This window comes from Chenopodium quinoa, unplaced genomic scaffold, assembly GCF_001683475.1.
Source record: "Chenopodium quinoa cultivar QQ74 unplaced genomic scaffold, ASM168347v1, whole genome shotgun sequence".
Taxonomy (NCBI): domain Eukaryota; kingdom Viridiplantae; phylum Streptophyta; class Magnoliopsida; order Caryophyllales; family Amaranthaceae; genus Chenopodium; species Chenopodium quinoa.
The window spans coordinates 1293642-1309613 of record NW_018744026.1 but is presented as its reverse complement, the minus strand read 5'-3'; positions in this window follow the sequence as shown (position 1 = coordinate 1309613).

Sequence of the window (15972 nt, the reverse complement as noted above, 5' to 3'; positions counted from 1 at the left end):
GGCGGTTTTCTATACTTGAAGAAAAATCCACCGATAACGCCTTCCATGCTTGAGGAAAGCCGACTTGACGGTTTTCTATACTTTAAGAAAAATCCACCGATAATGTTTTCCATGCCTGAGGAAAACTAACGACTGATGTAATCACTGAAATTTGCAAGTGCATGATAGTTCGATTATCCCCGAACGAGGGCCGCATATGATTTATCTTTGAATTGACTATCCGACTATATTAGGCGCTTAAAATGTAGAAAATGCAACCCTAATGCTTGTTAGGGGTGAATCGGTAATTTTGACACCTTTTAAATACTAAATAAAAAGTTTTCGTGCAATTCCGATGAGAAAATAATTGACCAAAAGTTGCGGAAAATTACTCTAACTTAGTCAAAGATGCCAGAGTATTTTCCAAAAGGTCAAAAGAAGTGTGCAAGACAAAAAACGGTCACCGTGCCACGTGGATATACCCCTCGACACAGTGATTGTCCCCGTCAGACGGTGGGGAATCCCCGTGATGCGGGACTTTCTCCCCCCCCTTTTTTTTATTTTTTTATTTTTTTTTGAAATCTTACCGTTACTTGGTAACAGGGTACGTGGAATGGGAAGGAGGAGGATAACGACTACTTTTTTTTGCTTTAAATTCATTGCTTCCTTCCCCATTTTCTCACTTCTTCTTCACCATTTTCATTCTTCTATTCTCACCTTTTCTTCTCAATTTTTTTTTTTCATTTCGGCGTCTCCGCCCACCATGCCATGAAGCCCAGCACCGGCGCCTGTCAGCCATCACCGTGACGCGGCTCAGGTTACCGTGACACGGTGTGCAAGAACCATTTTTATTTTCATCTTCGCTGCTTCTGCCTGAGCTCTACTGTTGCTGCCAAAGCTCCGCCATCGTCCCAGAATCACCGTGACACGGACCCCAGTCACCGGGTCACGGCGTCAGCTGCCCGTGCTGCGGTGGTTGCTGTTGTTGTGCTGCACAAATTCCGCGATTTTTCGAGCTTTTGGAGATCAATTCTCCGCCAAATTCGTTCCAATTTTTTGTTACTTTCTTCATTTTTGATTTCTCACAAGGATCTATGTAAGTTTCCTTTACTTTGTCTCAAATTTTATTGTAAATTCCATATTTACTTGAAACCCTAAAAAAATCAAATTGGGGGTTTTTAATTTTGAGCTTCCATGTCAAAATTCTTGCTATGAATTGACTTGTATATGGATTTATGTGTGTTTGTGAGCAATTTGAGACTAAGTTTGTGTGTTTTGGTGAGAAATTGAGCAAATCACCATTTTTTGGTATTACTTGTGTGAAATGGTGTTCTTGTTGTTCATGTTGTTCTTTTCCACTTGAAATGATGATATATTAGTTGTAGATCGTGTAAAATATGCCATGATGTGCCAATTTATCGTTCTTGTGCAATTTTGAAACATGTTTTGTTTTGCATATGTACTATATTGTCATGGATAACATAGTATCATGCAATTAAGAGAACATAGAATAAGTTCGTCATGGAGAAACTAAATACTAGAAATAATTCCATTATTTTGCTTAATTTTTAGCCTTGAGGTAAAAATTTTGCATATAATAGAAAATGTCACTTAAGGTAACTGTTAAGCCGCTTTTGAATAATAACTAAATAACTTAGGAAATAATGTAAAGCATTTAGAATTTTATTTTTGTAATAGCATGCCTAGACAACGGGATCGCGATCTTTCTACTCGTGGCAGGCTTTTCGGGAGGACACTCCCACAGTTCCTGAGGGCATGGACGACGATGCCCTAGAGACCGAGGCTCGCCCTTCTTCGAGTAGGGGCAGGTGGGTTCTACCTCCGTGGACGCCAGATGAGTTGGTTTTCTGTCGTGAGAACCACGTTTCTCAGCGTCCACTCGCCGGCATAGTCGATGGTACGCTTCGCCATCATGGATCCGGAGCTGGAGATTTGGTTCCTCGACGTTATGGGATTATCACGAGGGATCCTGTTACAAACGCCTTGTGGGAATCTGCTGGTTTAGTAGATTTTTATTCGGCAGTCGTAGGGTTTTGCAGCCCCCGGGGTTGTGGCCCGACATTCGTTCGCGCGTTGTGTTTGGGATACTACCAACACTTTTCACTTTGCTTGGGGGGAGATGACAGTGACACCCCTGGATATTAGCATGATCAGTGGTTTACGCTTCACCAGTCAGGTCGTACAGCAGATGTCTGACCTTTCTTGGGGGGCGGCTGAGGTAGCCGATTTGTTAGGTCCGGTCGTTCAGTACATCAGGACTCAGCCGGTGCTTCAAGGTGGTCCTAAGAGCGGGAGATCCGATTTGGCTTCTGTTCTTGCCCGTGGCTTTGACATGGATGAGACATCACCTGAGCAGCGGGTGCGGATCTTCCTTTTGATTCTCATTTTCATGACTCTTTCTCCTGATAGGAGTTCACATGTGCTCGTGTGCTACCTTCCTTCTTTGGTCAAGATCAGTGAGATAGGATCCTTTAGTTGGGCCAGCCTTGGATATGGCGATCTTCTCTTGTCGCTACACCATGGTTGTAAGCAGCTGAGTGACCAGGCCCCTGTCACTGTCTACGGTTTATGGAGAGTCGTAGAGGTGACAATCTTTCCTCTTCTTGTTTTGTTTTAATCTGTTTGACTCATGTGCTTAGAGATTACTTGTCATTGCACCTATGGTTCTATGAGTACTTTTCGAGATTGGCCCCTCGACGGCGTTGTGGAGCGGTCCATGACTTCCCTATCGGAGCTAGCTGGCGTGACCGAGGCGAGTCACGAGTGGAGTCTGTCCCTACGCTACGTGGGCTGCTACGCCAAGGCACCTCTTCTGTTGGTGTAAGAATTGATTTTGTAGCCTGTTATTTTCTACCTTAACGTTATTTTTGAAAGAAATGGTGTCCTTCGAACAAGTGTATTATTCTGATAGCGGGTTCACATTTATTAGAAAGCTAATATATTCAGTAAGGTCAAGTGATCGGAATGCCTAGGTGGAGGCCGCTTCCGATCAGTAATATTAATGTATAATTAATATTACAGCTTAATCTTGATTGAACCCTTCGGGTCATACCCTAGCAAATATACGAACCGACTCCACGAATGAATTCGAAAGAAATTAATTTGTCGTCCGAGTGTTAAATATTTAGACGTGGGAAATTCGAGCTTAGAGCGTCGAAACCGAGCGTTGGAAGTCGAGTCAAAAAATAGTAAAAGATGAGACATGAACATAATAATAAATCAACAAGACTAAAATACCCCTAGCATCGGAATGCCCCGAGCAAACCAAGTGCTAGGGGCATTTGATATAGCATGGTGGCTAGCATGCGCACCAAGCCGAGCCTAGGCTAGCTGGTGCGTGCTACCGCACCAATGCTAGCACCGTAACACTAGGCACAGCCTAGTGCGTGCTAGTGCTGCTAGTGTTGCCTTGTGCGTGCACTGGCTAGCATCCATGCCGCAACAAGATGCAGCAGCTAGCACGCAATGCACGCAAGACGCAGCATGGATGGGCCATTGCGCGCATGCTAGCGTGCTGGGCCTGTTGGTAGCCGCGCATGGCAGCCCACCTTGGGTGCCTTGGTGCCCAAGTGTGGTGCCATGTGGCGTGATTTAAGAGGAGGTTTGAGGGGTGTGTTGGCCGGTTTTTTGGAGAGGGAGTGGGGAGCAAGTTTGGTTCCCCCTCCTCCAAATGGTCCTCACCTAACCTCTCTCATGAGCTTGCCACTTGTTAATTTATTACTAGTTTGATTATTAATTTTATTTTAGCTTTAAAATAAAATGGAAAAATCAAATTCTCCCACATTGATAGGAGAGCTTTTTCACTCTCTTGTTTTCCCTATAAATTCCCAAGTTGGGGTATTGGGAAACTCACTTGAGTGAGAGTTGAAAAAGGCATCACCATTGTGAAAACCTTTGAACTCATTTAATCACTCGGGTTTTTGTCGGACCTTGCTAACTCCAAGGTAGCGGACCTAAAAAGTCGGTGTTCGTCCTTTGTGGGTGGATACCGTTGGAGGCTCGGTATTTTCGGAGCTAAAGCTTTCAAGTAAGAGCCCATTAGGTCGGGCGAAACACGCGTCAAAGGTAAATTCCAATTTTATCCTTTTATGTTTATTTGTTATGCTTTATGGTTTTATTAATTGTGAGTGGTTCTTTGGGTCGGGGTTGTTTCCGTGGTAAGTTGGACTTACCAAACCCCAACAATTTTTGGCATTTCATTGCAACTTTTATGGTTTTCAGGTTGTTATTGATATCCAGTATCGGCCATGGGCTGGGATGACTTATCTTCCCGAGGTCTTGCAGCTTTCGACGTACCGTACTATTTTTGTTGGTACTGGACGCTTTGTTTGGTATCTTAGGGAGCGTGTCGTTCGTCAGCACAGTGATGATTGCTTTTTGGTGCCCTTACCTCTGCCAGAGTCGATGTTGGACTCACGCTTGCTTAGGGAGTTGATAAACAGGGGAGAGCGCTACACTTTTTCAGGGAGTTGATAAACAGGAGAGAGCGCCAGAGTCGAAGAGTTCATTGCCTTCATCGACGAAGTCACAATCAAGGAACATCTCAAACCCTGGCTCACGCTTCCCATCATGGACGAAAGGCTCAGGGAATGCATAACATGTGAAGTTTTCCCCTTCTTTGATATATTGGCCATTGAGAGTGAATGGATATGGATCCATGGCCATTTCCGTCTTCGTGATTCAAGCATTATTGAGAGCCTTCATTTTTCAGGAGAGCTTGTTTCACATCTTCCTTTGTTGGCTTGAATCCCAAGCCAAAGGTATTTTTCTTGAGTGCACCATGATGGCCTTAAAGTTCAGCCATTTTCCTTTTGAGTCCGAGGGTCATTCCAAGGAAATGCCCTTGCTTATTCATAATAGTATTAACATTGGTATTTGAATAAGGATCAAAGTCGAGGTGACACTTTTCCTCTTCTTCGATCATGAGAACATCGTCTAGCGAAAACCCCCAGAGATCTTCATCTTCTTCGTCATGCTCGACATGGACGATGGGAGTATCGATAACTTGAATGCGCATTGGGGAGGATCAATGGTAATTGGAACTCCTCCAACTATGGATTTCACTTTTTGGTGCAACGACGATGGGATCGCCTTTAGGTGATGAAGCCAAGGACGACCTAACAGTAGATTGAAAGAAGCCTTAATGTCCACCACCTGAAACTTGGTGCGAGGTTCAATGGCTCCAGTAGTTATATTTAGCATGGTAGTACCCACAGCTTGACGGCGTGTATTATCGTAAGCACGAATCCCTTGAGTAGAGGGAGTCAATTCTTCATTTTTTTATGCCCAACTTCTTTGCAGTGCGGAGTGGGTATACATTGATTGCAGAGCCATTATCAACCAGGCTCATAGGAACATTCATCTGCCTACACACCAGGCTCATAGGAACATTCATCTGCCTACGCACCACAGTGAGGTGTAAGGCCTTGTTATGTTGGTCCCCTTCGGGGGCAGATCCTTGTTAGAGAAGGAAATCAGATTGCTAGTACTTGGCAATTCAGTAGTGAGAAAATCGACCAGTCCTTGAGGAGTCATATCATCATCGACTCCTATTTTCACTAGAGCATTCATCACAGCCTTTTGATGCTCGTGAGAGGTAGCCAAAAGCTCCCATACATTCATTTCCACCTTGGTCTTTTGTAATTGTTTGACCACATCGTTGTTCACAGGGTCAATGGGATCAACTATTGGTTGTGATTGCGGAGGAGGTGGAGGTGGATTAGGATGTTGCAATCGTCCACTTCTAGTGAGAACCTTGACCTCAAGGTCTCCCCAAACATCTTCACTTGTGCCAAGAGACGAACAGGCTATATCTTTGAGATAGACGTCTTCATCGTCACTATCCCAAATTCCATTTACTTCTTCATAGGTTGAGACAAATAAAACTTCCGACAGAGGTTCATTCACAGGTTAAATGAGTATTGATGGATCAAAGGAGACTTCATCTCCCATGATAACCAAAGCATCAGAAAGAGGACATGTTTAAATATTAGGCTTCTTGCCCCCTGGAGGGACAGGATGTTGATTAGCATCAATCAGGTCTTGGATCGCATCCTTCAACCTCCAACACTTCTCAGTAGTATGACCCTTTCCTTGATGAAACTTGCAATGAGCATTGGGGTCATAGCTAGCAGTTCTATTCTCTGGTCGAGGTTCTTGAAAAGGTCCAATTGGCATAATCAGTCCTTCACTATGCAAGTGATCAAAAGCAGCATCATAAGTCATTCCCAAAGGTGTTTAAACCCTCCTTTGCCTTTGGAATCTTTGAGGGGGAGCATTAAGAGCCAGCACATCATTGATATTGACATTGTTGATTGCATTATTGGGCTTGGAAGACGAAGAAGAAGGAGTGTCGTTCCTCTTGTTTTTCTAAGTGTTATTGTTATTATTGTTGCTACCAGCAGTCTTCATTAGTTCATCTTTGATATTGATTCCAATATCGTACACAACTTCGAAGGTACTCAAAGGCGAAACTTCAAGTGTTGCTTGTACTTATTAGTCAAATTTGCAATAAACAGGCGAACCATCTCTTTCTCCTTGGGAGGATCCACCAAGAGTGCAGCTGTTTCTCTCCACCTGCTTTGGTAAGTAGTGAAGTCTTCATTCTCCTTCTATTTGAAAATGGAGAGTTCACGTTCAGAAGTCTTGGCCTGGATGTTACACTTGTAATGATTCATAAAGCTTTCGGTAACGTCCTCCCAGGTCGCAACATGTTTGGATTCCAGAGAGTAGAACCGATGTTGACAGGCATGCTCCAAGGAAAGAGGGAACACAGTAGGAAAGAGTGTCACATCTAATCCCTTAAGATCCATGGTCGCAGAAAAGACCTTCAAGTGGAGAAGCGGATTATCAGTAGGCTTGAACTTGGGAATGTCAGCAGTGGAAAACTTCTCAGGAAGTTTGTCCCTCATGGACGAAGAGGTGACAGGTTGCTCCACCTTCAGAGATCTTACTCATCTGTTCCTTAATCTTGTCCATTGTAGTGGTAGTGACATTGTTTTGATTGTCTTGCTCTACCGTTTTGACTCTAGTGGTGAGTGTTTGCATCATGTTTAACAATATCTCAATTGTCTTGTTGATGTTCTAAATATCTTCCTTAGTAGCCATTGGTTGAAATTAGACTAGATAGGGATCTTGTGGAGATGATTGTGGTGGTTTCCTTGTACGCCTCTTTGGTATAAGAGGTTGTTGAGGTATTGACTCGAACCATAACAATCTACCCCTACTTCTTGACCAAGTGTTGTGACACGGAAACAAACACACCTTTAAGGACCAAACTTAACCTTAACCCATCCAGAAATTAAAAAAAAACTTATTTTGAATTTTGAAATTTATTTTATTAAAAAAAAGTATATGGGAGGATACCATCCGACTTACTCCGAAAAAAAAACGACATAAAAAAGACGACACAAGACTACCCTAAAGTACTGTCATGAAATGGTGCACGACTAACGGTAATTGTGTGAACACGACATGTGAGTGATTAAGTGAAGGTTATGGACACGTGTTTTGACCGTACAGCTAAACAGGACACCAAACTAGACATACGAACCACATAAGCATGCACAAAGACAAAAAAAGCTGACTGGACAAACCTCTTGGGCACCGTGTCACAGTGCTGACTGTCGTGACACAGTACAGTGCACCGTCAGACGGGGCAATGCACCATGTCACAGCATTGCACACCATGGCGCGGTAGACGATACGCAATTTCCAAGCCTAAATTTGTGTAATTTCCAGATTTAAATCAATTTTTAGTCCGTATTAATTACTATGTGGAAATAAAAACCCTCGGTCATGGGTTAAACCAAGAGAGCAAACACATGAGGGTTAGCACCAAACAAACCATGTCGCATTTAGTCACAATTATGTAAAAAGAGTTTGCAACCTAAGGTCAAGATCTATGTACAACTATTGGTTAAGCTTTGGGTGTCAAAAGGGTACCATGGTTAAAAGTTTGAACGCGTTAGCAAGGTCGCCTCCCTTGAGGTTGTATGCCAACGGGCGGCTCCGCGAGTTCGTGATGAAATCAAACTCGACTCCATGGTTTGGGTGGATTTAATAATTCGGATGAACCCTTATTGCCATGAGCGTTTTTGGGTTGATAGAGCTTAAATCCCCCGGGGCTAAGACACATGTATAACACACACGTTTTTTCCGAAAAATGGAAGGAAATTGACTGTGAGAAGAGAAAACAAGCCACCGGACTGATTTTAGGACTGCCGTGACACGGCAAAGAGCACCATGCCACGATGCTGCACACCGTCAGACGGTGTACTGCACCGTGACAAGGCAGATTCTGCCATGGCACGACAGTCAAAAAATCCGACTGTGCCCTATCTTCCTTCGTACGCAATCAAGTTATTCAATTTTTCCTACGGGATAGACCTAAATGTGACGTTAAAACGTCTATACTTATGCAAAAATTCCAAATTAATCACAGGAATATTTTATCAAGAATCTTTCAAGTCTCATCCACTCATCTTAATTAAATACCGATCACTCAAATCGATAAATAACCAAGAATCCTCCCCAGTGGAGTCACCAAATTGTAGGCGTCGTTCGAAGTGCGCCTACTTTAAAAGCATGTGTGAATATGCTTGGCACTCACAGGAAGTGGGAATTGAAATATATGATTAGGGACAAATAAAGTAGGGAGCCGCCAACAAGTTTTTTAATGAAATTGTAAACCGTTCACGAATCATAAAAAGGCAACCACGATTAAGGGACAACGATAGGCAACAACGATTGACCCGTGAAGGTTACACCCCATTCATAATACATGAGATTACTAACTCCATATGGTTCGGAACCACGAAAGGAGGATCGGGGATGATGGTACGAAGTGAGTCATGGAGTCACATTCGCCCGTATTGGTCTCTACTCGATTCTTATGGTGAAAAGCATTCCTGCCATCGCAAAGGCATACAAACGGAGATTCAATTTGCTCCAAACTATTATTAAGCTAAATTGGTTAAATATTAATACAACACATAATTCTAAAATATTTGTGATCACTTGAATTAATTAACAAGATTAAAAAGGAACCTAAACCGGTTATCCAAATTATCTTATTAGTCATGATTTTCAATTACATATTCCCTTTAAACATGCAATATAGTGATCATTATAACAATAGAATAAACATTAATATTAGAAGAAATTTAGCAATAAATCCAACAATATAAAATCGTTAGAAAAATAATAGAAATAAAGGAACATAATTCTTACTTTGATTCTGTTTGCTTGCAACTATAAAATAATAAGCGAGATAGTAACTTCAAGGAAATAATATTAATAATATGATAATTAAATTAAATTAAATTAAATTAAATTAAGTTGATTTGGGGGCAAAACCCTCAAAAATTCTACCTTTCACGCCTTGGCTTAAGGACAGAACCACGAGTAAAGTATGGACTCCTTTGAGTGCTTAAAGAAGGAATTTTGAAAGAAGAAGGGTAGGCTAGTGTTTAGGCTTGAGCATAGAGGAGAGAAAAATAGAGAATTAATTGATGCCCCGTACATCATAAATAAGGGGGTATTTATAGAAAAAATGTGTTGAGGGAACACACGGATAGTTGTGTGACGCGGGAAATGTTTAGGGTACGGGGAATAAAACGCATGAAGGGTTTACGTGAAAAGGACACGAAATTACCCCGTGTCACAACAAAGGCACCGTGTCACGGGGAATCCCATCGTCAGAAGGGGAAAATTACCGTGACACGGTGGTCAATTGCCGTGACGCGAGAGCCTTTAGTCGGTTTTTCCGTCTAAATTCATTTTTTACCCTAATTTCGTTCAGCATTTTTAAGTGCCGATTGATTATTTCGGGCCATTTCTGATTTATTATTATTAATTGGGCCAAAATAAATAAATAAATAAATAAAATAAAAGATTTGGGCCAAAATAAATAATAAAACAATAAAATAAAAAGGATTGGGCTGAAATTAAAAAAAGAACTATGCTTTGACTAAACATCAAGACTGATCCATGGACTATTCAAAAATTGAATTTAATTAAATACAATTTTTTAAGCACTCTCGGGATTAAATACTGAACCCGATCAATTATGGCGGTGAAAGGTTGTTCATCATCGGATTTGGTTTTGGGGAGGCATTTTTAGATGTCTACAAGCTTCTAGTCGCTTTTCATCAAGTAGAATTAGCTCTTCATACCTTGCTCTAGTCCGTTCGACTTCATCGAGTTTACTTTCTAATGCAATGCATAGAGATGGTATCTCTAGCTCTACAGGTTGTACGGCATCCATTCCATGAACCAAGGAGAATGGCGTATTTCCTGTTGATGTGCAAACTAACGTGCGATAACCCCAAAGTGAAAAATGGAGTTTGCTAGGCCAATCCTTGTAATTTTCTGTCATTTTCTCGATAATAGTCTTTAGGTTTTTATTAGCTGCCTCAACTGCTTCATTTTCTGGAGGTTTATAAGGGGAAGAATTATGGTGTTGAATGCCATATTTTTGTAACAATTTTTCACATTCAGCTTGAAAGTGAGTGCCATTATCACTTATCATCTCATGTGAGACTCCGTATCGACAAATAATATTCCTTTCGATAAAGAGTGATACATGTTTTGCAGTGAGTTTAGCATACGATTGCGCTTCAACCCACTTTGTGAAGAAATCAACTGCTACTAAGATGTATTCGTGACCTCCTGTCCCAAGAGGGGTAATTTTACCAATAATATCAATTCCCCATGTAGAAAATGGCCACGGTGAAGTGTAAGTGTAAAGTAGAGATGGAGGAACATGTTGTAAATTGGCATAAACTTGGCATTAAGGGCATCTTTTTACATATTGATGACAATCCCTATTCATGGTAGTCCAATAGTACCCCTCTCACATTATCTTTTGGACTAGCATTTTTCCATTAACATGGGTTCCACAAATGCCTTCGTGGACTATCCTCATAGCCCTTTGGGCATCCTTTTTCCCTACACATAAGAGAGCTCGACCCTTAGGTACCTTTTTATGTAACTCGGTGTCTATGAGTATGTATTGGAAAGCTAAGAGTCTTAATGCTCGCTTTGCTCTTTTGTCAGCATGAGGAGGGTATTCTCCTTTGCTGACGTAATTAAATATATCCGTATACCACAGTTCTTCTTCTTCTTCTTCTTCTTCTTCTTCTTCATCTTCTTCATCTTGGACCACTTCATCGTCTTCTATGGCTTGAATATAAGCCGGTTTATGCCTTTTCTCTATAGTTAGAGGAATTTGCTCAATTTCCGTTGGAATCCTAACCATTGAGGCTAGTCTTGCCAAAGCATCAAAAAATTGGTTTTCCTCTCTAGGTAGATAAGTGTATTCTACCTTTTCTAACTGATTAGTGAGAGTTTCCAGATAAGTTTGGTAAGGGGCTAGACTTTCACTTCTTACTTTCTATCTTTTATAACTCTGGTTGATGATCAATGAAGAGTCTTCGAATATTCGTAATTTCTTTACTCCCAATGCCAAAGCTATTTAAAGGCCTACCAGGCATACTTCGTATTCTGCAGCGTTGTTGGTAACGTCGAAATCTAGCTTTATAGAGATTGGAACGTGCTCTTCTTTAGGTGATACTAATAATACTCCAACGCCACATCCCTTTTGGTTTGAGGCTCCATCGAAGTATAAAGACCAAGTATCATCTTCTGTGACCATCAAATCTTCGTCTGGAAATTCATTATCATGTAATGGCGGCGAATCTTCTATTGGAAAATCTGTTAGGAAATCTAAGACCACGGATCCTTTGATAGCCTTTTGAGGCATGAATCTTACATTGAACTGGGCTAAATTGACTATCCACCTTGATATGCGCCCATTGAGTGTAGACTTTTCGAATAGATACTTAAGTGGATCCATTCGAGAAACTACGACAAAGACTGTATGCACGAACATGTAATGTCTTCGCTTGGTTGTGGCCCACACCAATGCGAGGCTCAATTTCTCAAGCAGTGTGTAGCGTACTTCATACTCGAGCATCTTTTTGCTTAGATAGTAGATTGCATTTTCTTTACCTTCTACTTCTTGTGCAAGCATAGCCCCCATTGTCTCCTTGGTGACTGTTAAGTACAACCTAAGAGGGATCCCTGGAAGTGCTGGTGCTAACACGTGAGGATTTGCGAGATAGGCTTTGATCTTCTCAAAGTCTTTGTGACACTCGTCGTCCCATATTATTGGTCGTCATGTTCTTTTTTAGTTTCTTAAATATTGGTTCGCATATCGTTGTTAGCTTCGATATGAATCTACTTATATATTGCAACTGGCCAATAAACCCCCAAATTTGTTTCTCGGTTTTGGGCGGAGACATTGACATGATCGCCTTGATCTTGGTTGGGTCCATCTCTATTCCTCTAGAGTTTATGACATACCCCAAGGGCTTGCCTGAGGTGACTCCAAAAGCGCACTTTGATGGATTCAACCACGTGTTATATTTTCTTAGCCTTTCAAAGAATATTCTTAAGGCTATTTGATGTCCTGGGCGATCTTTTGATTTGACGATCATATCGTCTACATATACTTCAACCTGTTTGTGCATCATGTCATGGAGTAGGGCAGTTGCTGCTCGTTGGTAAATAGCACCCGCATTTTTCAACCGGAATGGAATAACCGTGTAACAGTAAGTACCCCATGGTGTTATGAATGTTGTCTTCTCCATGTCTTCTTCTTCCATAAGAATTTGATTATATCCCGCGTATCCATCCATGAATGAGAGAAGCGCATGTTTTGCTGTATTATCTATTAAAATATCGATGTGTGGTAAAGGGAAGTCGTCCTTTGGACTTGCCTTATTAAATCTCAATAGTCAACACACATTCTTACCCTTCCATCCTTCTTTGGAACTGGGCCCACGTTTGCTAGCCATTCGGGGTATTTGGATACCCTAATAAAATCTGCAGTTATTTGTTTTTGAACTTCTTCTTTTATTTTAAGGGCTACGTCGGGTTTCATTTGACGTAGCTTTTGTTTTACAGGTTTCATTCTTGGAATTAGTGGTATAGTGTGTTGAGCTATTTCTCTATTAATATCTGGCATATCTTTATATGACCAGGCAAATACATCAATAAATTCTTTAAGTAGATTCATTAAATCGGTTCTTTCTTGTTCATAAAGCGTTAATCCGATTTTAACTTCTCTTTTAATGGTTGAATCTTTTGAGATATCAACCATCTCAGTATCCTCAATTATCGGTATTTTCTTTTCAAGTTTTTCCATTGCTTTGATAATTTCTTTGTCATTTTCATTATTATTTAAGCAATGCTCATCATCTTGGGTTAAGGAAAAACACGAGGAGTAAGCGGAAGAAGACATATTATTTAATTCTGAAATCATTACATCAATAAGGGAAATTCCCTCAGGGACTTGATTACTAACTATCCTAGGAGTAGAAATAGAAGAATTAGGAATAAGGGATGCTATAGCTAAAGACTTGGAAGACTCTACAGGAAAAGACTCTGACTCTGACTCTGACTCTGACGACTCTTCAAACATCGGTCCTTGCCCTGTTGTTATGGAGATTTTCCTTCCACTTGGAGTAGTCACCTTGACCGTCTTGCGCCACCCTTGTACTAATCCTTCCGCTGGAGTGATGAGCTTTGAAGGGTCAAAGTTCTCGCTTTGTAGGAACGTTTGGATGAGCGAGGAACTACCCTCTACATATCTCGGCTAATCTTTTTCTCGCCCAAATAGTAGTCCCATGACATTAAAGTCAAAGCATGGGGGTGCTTTCTCCATGTGAATAGGAGTTGGGATCTCATCTAGAATTTAGCAATCTAGAAAGATTTCGAACCCAGGTTGCCTTATGCCATTTACAACAAAAGGTTTGGGAAATTAATAACATGGATAGTCCTCTCCTTCTCTTAAGAACTATCCATTGAGAGTAAGAGGATACTGATCCGTTGGGATTGCTTTCTTATGGGTGCGAGCGTTCCTACGCGCCTTAGACCTTTCTTGGGCTCACTTAAGATCTTCCCGAGTCGGTTCAAAACCAAGTCCAAAAGTATCTAACTTAGGGAGGCCAAGTAATTCCATTTGTTTTTCTATTTCCTTTTTCTTTCCTAGAGTCATTCCAAGAAAGTGCCCTTGTCTCTTGAAAATAACATTTATTGTCATATTGGAGTGGGGGTCGTTTCATCCTCCTTTCATCCGTGACAAAGAAGGGTCCTTTCATCCTCCTTGATTAAGGAAACCTCTTCATTAAATCCCTACAAGTCTTCATCATCCTCATCGTGCTCCACATTAATGATCGGATTTTTGATAGCTTTAATCCTCATAGGTGAAGCATCGACTGTGATAGGGTTTCCTCCAACTATGGATTTTACCTGTTGGTGAAGAGATGAAGGGACGACCATGAGGTCATGAAGCCAAGGGCGTCCCAATAATAAGTTGAAGGAAGCCTTAATATCTACCACTTGGAAAGTAGTGGCATGTTCTATTGCTCTCGCTGTTACATTCATAGTAATTTTTCCAAGAGCTTGGCGACGAGTATTGTCGTAGACTCTTATTCCTTGCATTGACGAGTGTAGGGAATATTTCAAGCATTATCCCTAGCTTGAACCCCACTGTGATCATACACTTAAGCATGGTGGCATCCAAAGGGAAAGAAGTTAGAGCAAAAGAGTCGCCAAAATGTTTTAGGAACTTGTAAACCGTTCACAGGGTGAAGGTTACACCCCTTAACGATCCAGGAGATCGTAAATTCCAATATGTCTTGAACCATGATTGGTAGTTCGGGGATGAAGGTACAAATCCAACCTAAAAGAGGTTGAACCTGCCCTAATAATAGGCCTCTACTTTATTCTTCTCGTATTCATGTGCATTTTCTGACTAACATGAAATCAATAGGTTTACCCTAAACCTGTTTATCTATGTTGGTTGAATATTAATGCACAAATAAATCTTTTATTGGCGATCACTTGAATTATAATCAAATTTACCCTAAACAAGATTATTAATTATCTTATTAAGTGTGATTACAAGTACCAATTCCCTTTAAACATGCATAAAAGGCGTGATCAAGCAATAACAATTAAATCAAGCAACATAATGATAATCACGATAAAAATAATAATAATCATAATAATTAAAATAATTATAATCATCATAATAATTAAATTAATCATGTTATAGCATAAAAATAGCAAGATCCTAGGCATCATACAAACAAGATTAATAACAAACCCTAGCATGTCACTAAACAATAAAGATCAAAGCTTTAACCCTAACATGATACTAATAAGAATATTAGAAAAGACAATAAAAGGCATCACAGAAATCATAATTGATCCAAGGAACTTATTCTTTACCCTAAACATGATACTAGGAAGCATTCTTTTAATCATTCTTGATATTAGAAATTACTCTAAACATGATACTAGGAATAAAAATAATAACCTAAACATGATTCCATATCAAAATATCAATAAAGCAATTAAAAGCACTTACTTGGATGCCTCGTACCTCTTTCTAATAAAAAAAATACACGCTTTAGTAACTTCAAGGAAAATAATAATCAAACAATTAAATTAAATAATTGAATGAGAGATTTGGGACCAAACCCTCAGAAATTAAAACCTTTCACGTCTAGGGCAAAGGCAACTTCGAATTTGGCTAGGTGTTTCTTAGTCTTGTGAATGCGGAGATTTGTATGCAAAAGGGTTGGTTTAAAAAAGAGAGAGAAAGATCAAGAGAATCTTGAAGAGAGAGAGAATTAGAGAATTGATGATATTTGATGATCGAAAATGGAGGTTTTAGGAGGCTATTTATAGAGAAAATCAGCCAAACAGATAGAAAAATAAATCAGAGTTTCGTCGAGAATAAAACAGGTTAGCGCCAGACGCTGGACATTAGCGCCAAGCATTAGCGCCAGGCGCTAATCTCTGTCGTCAGGCGCTAGAAATTATTTTCACGCGTTTTCTTAATTCTGATAAAATTTAGCCGTACAGAAGGGCAAAATCGTATTTTCCTTAAAAACACTC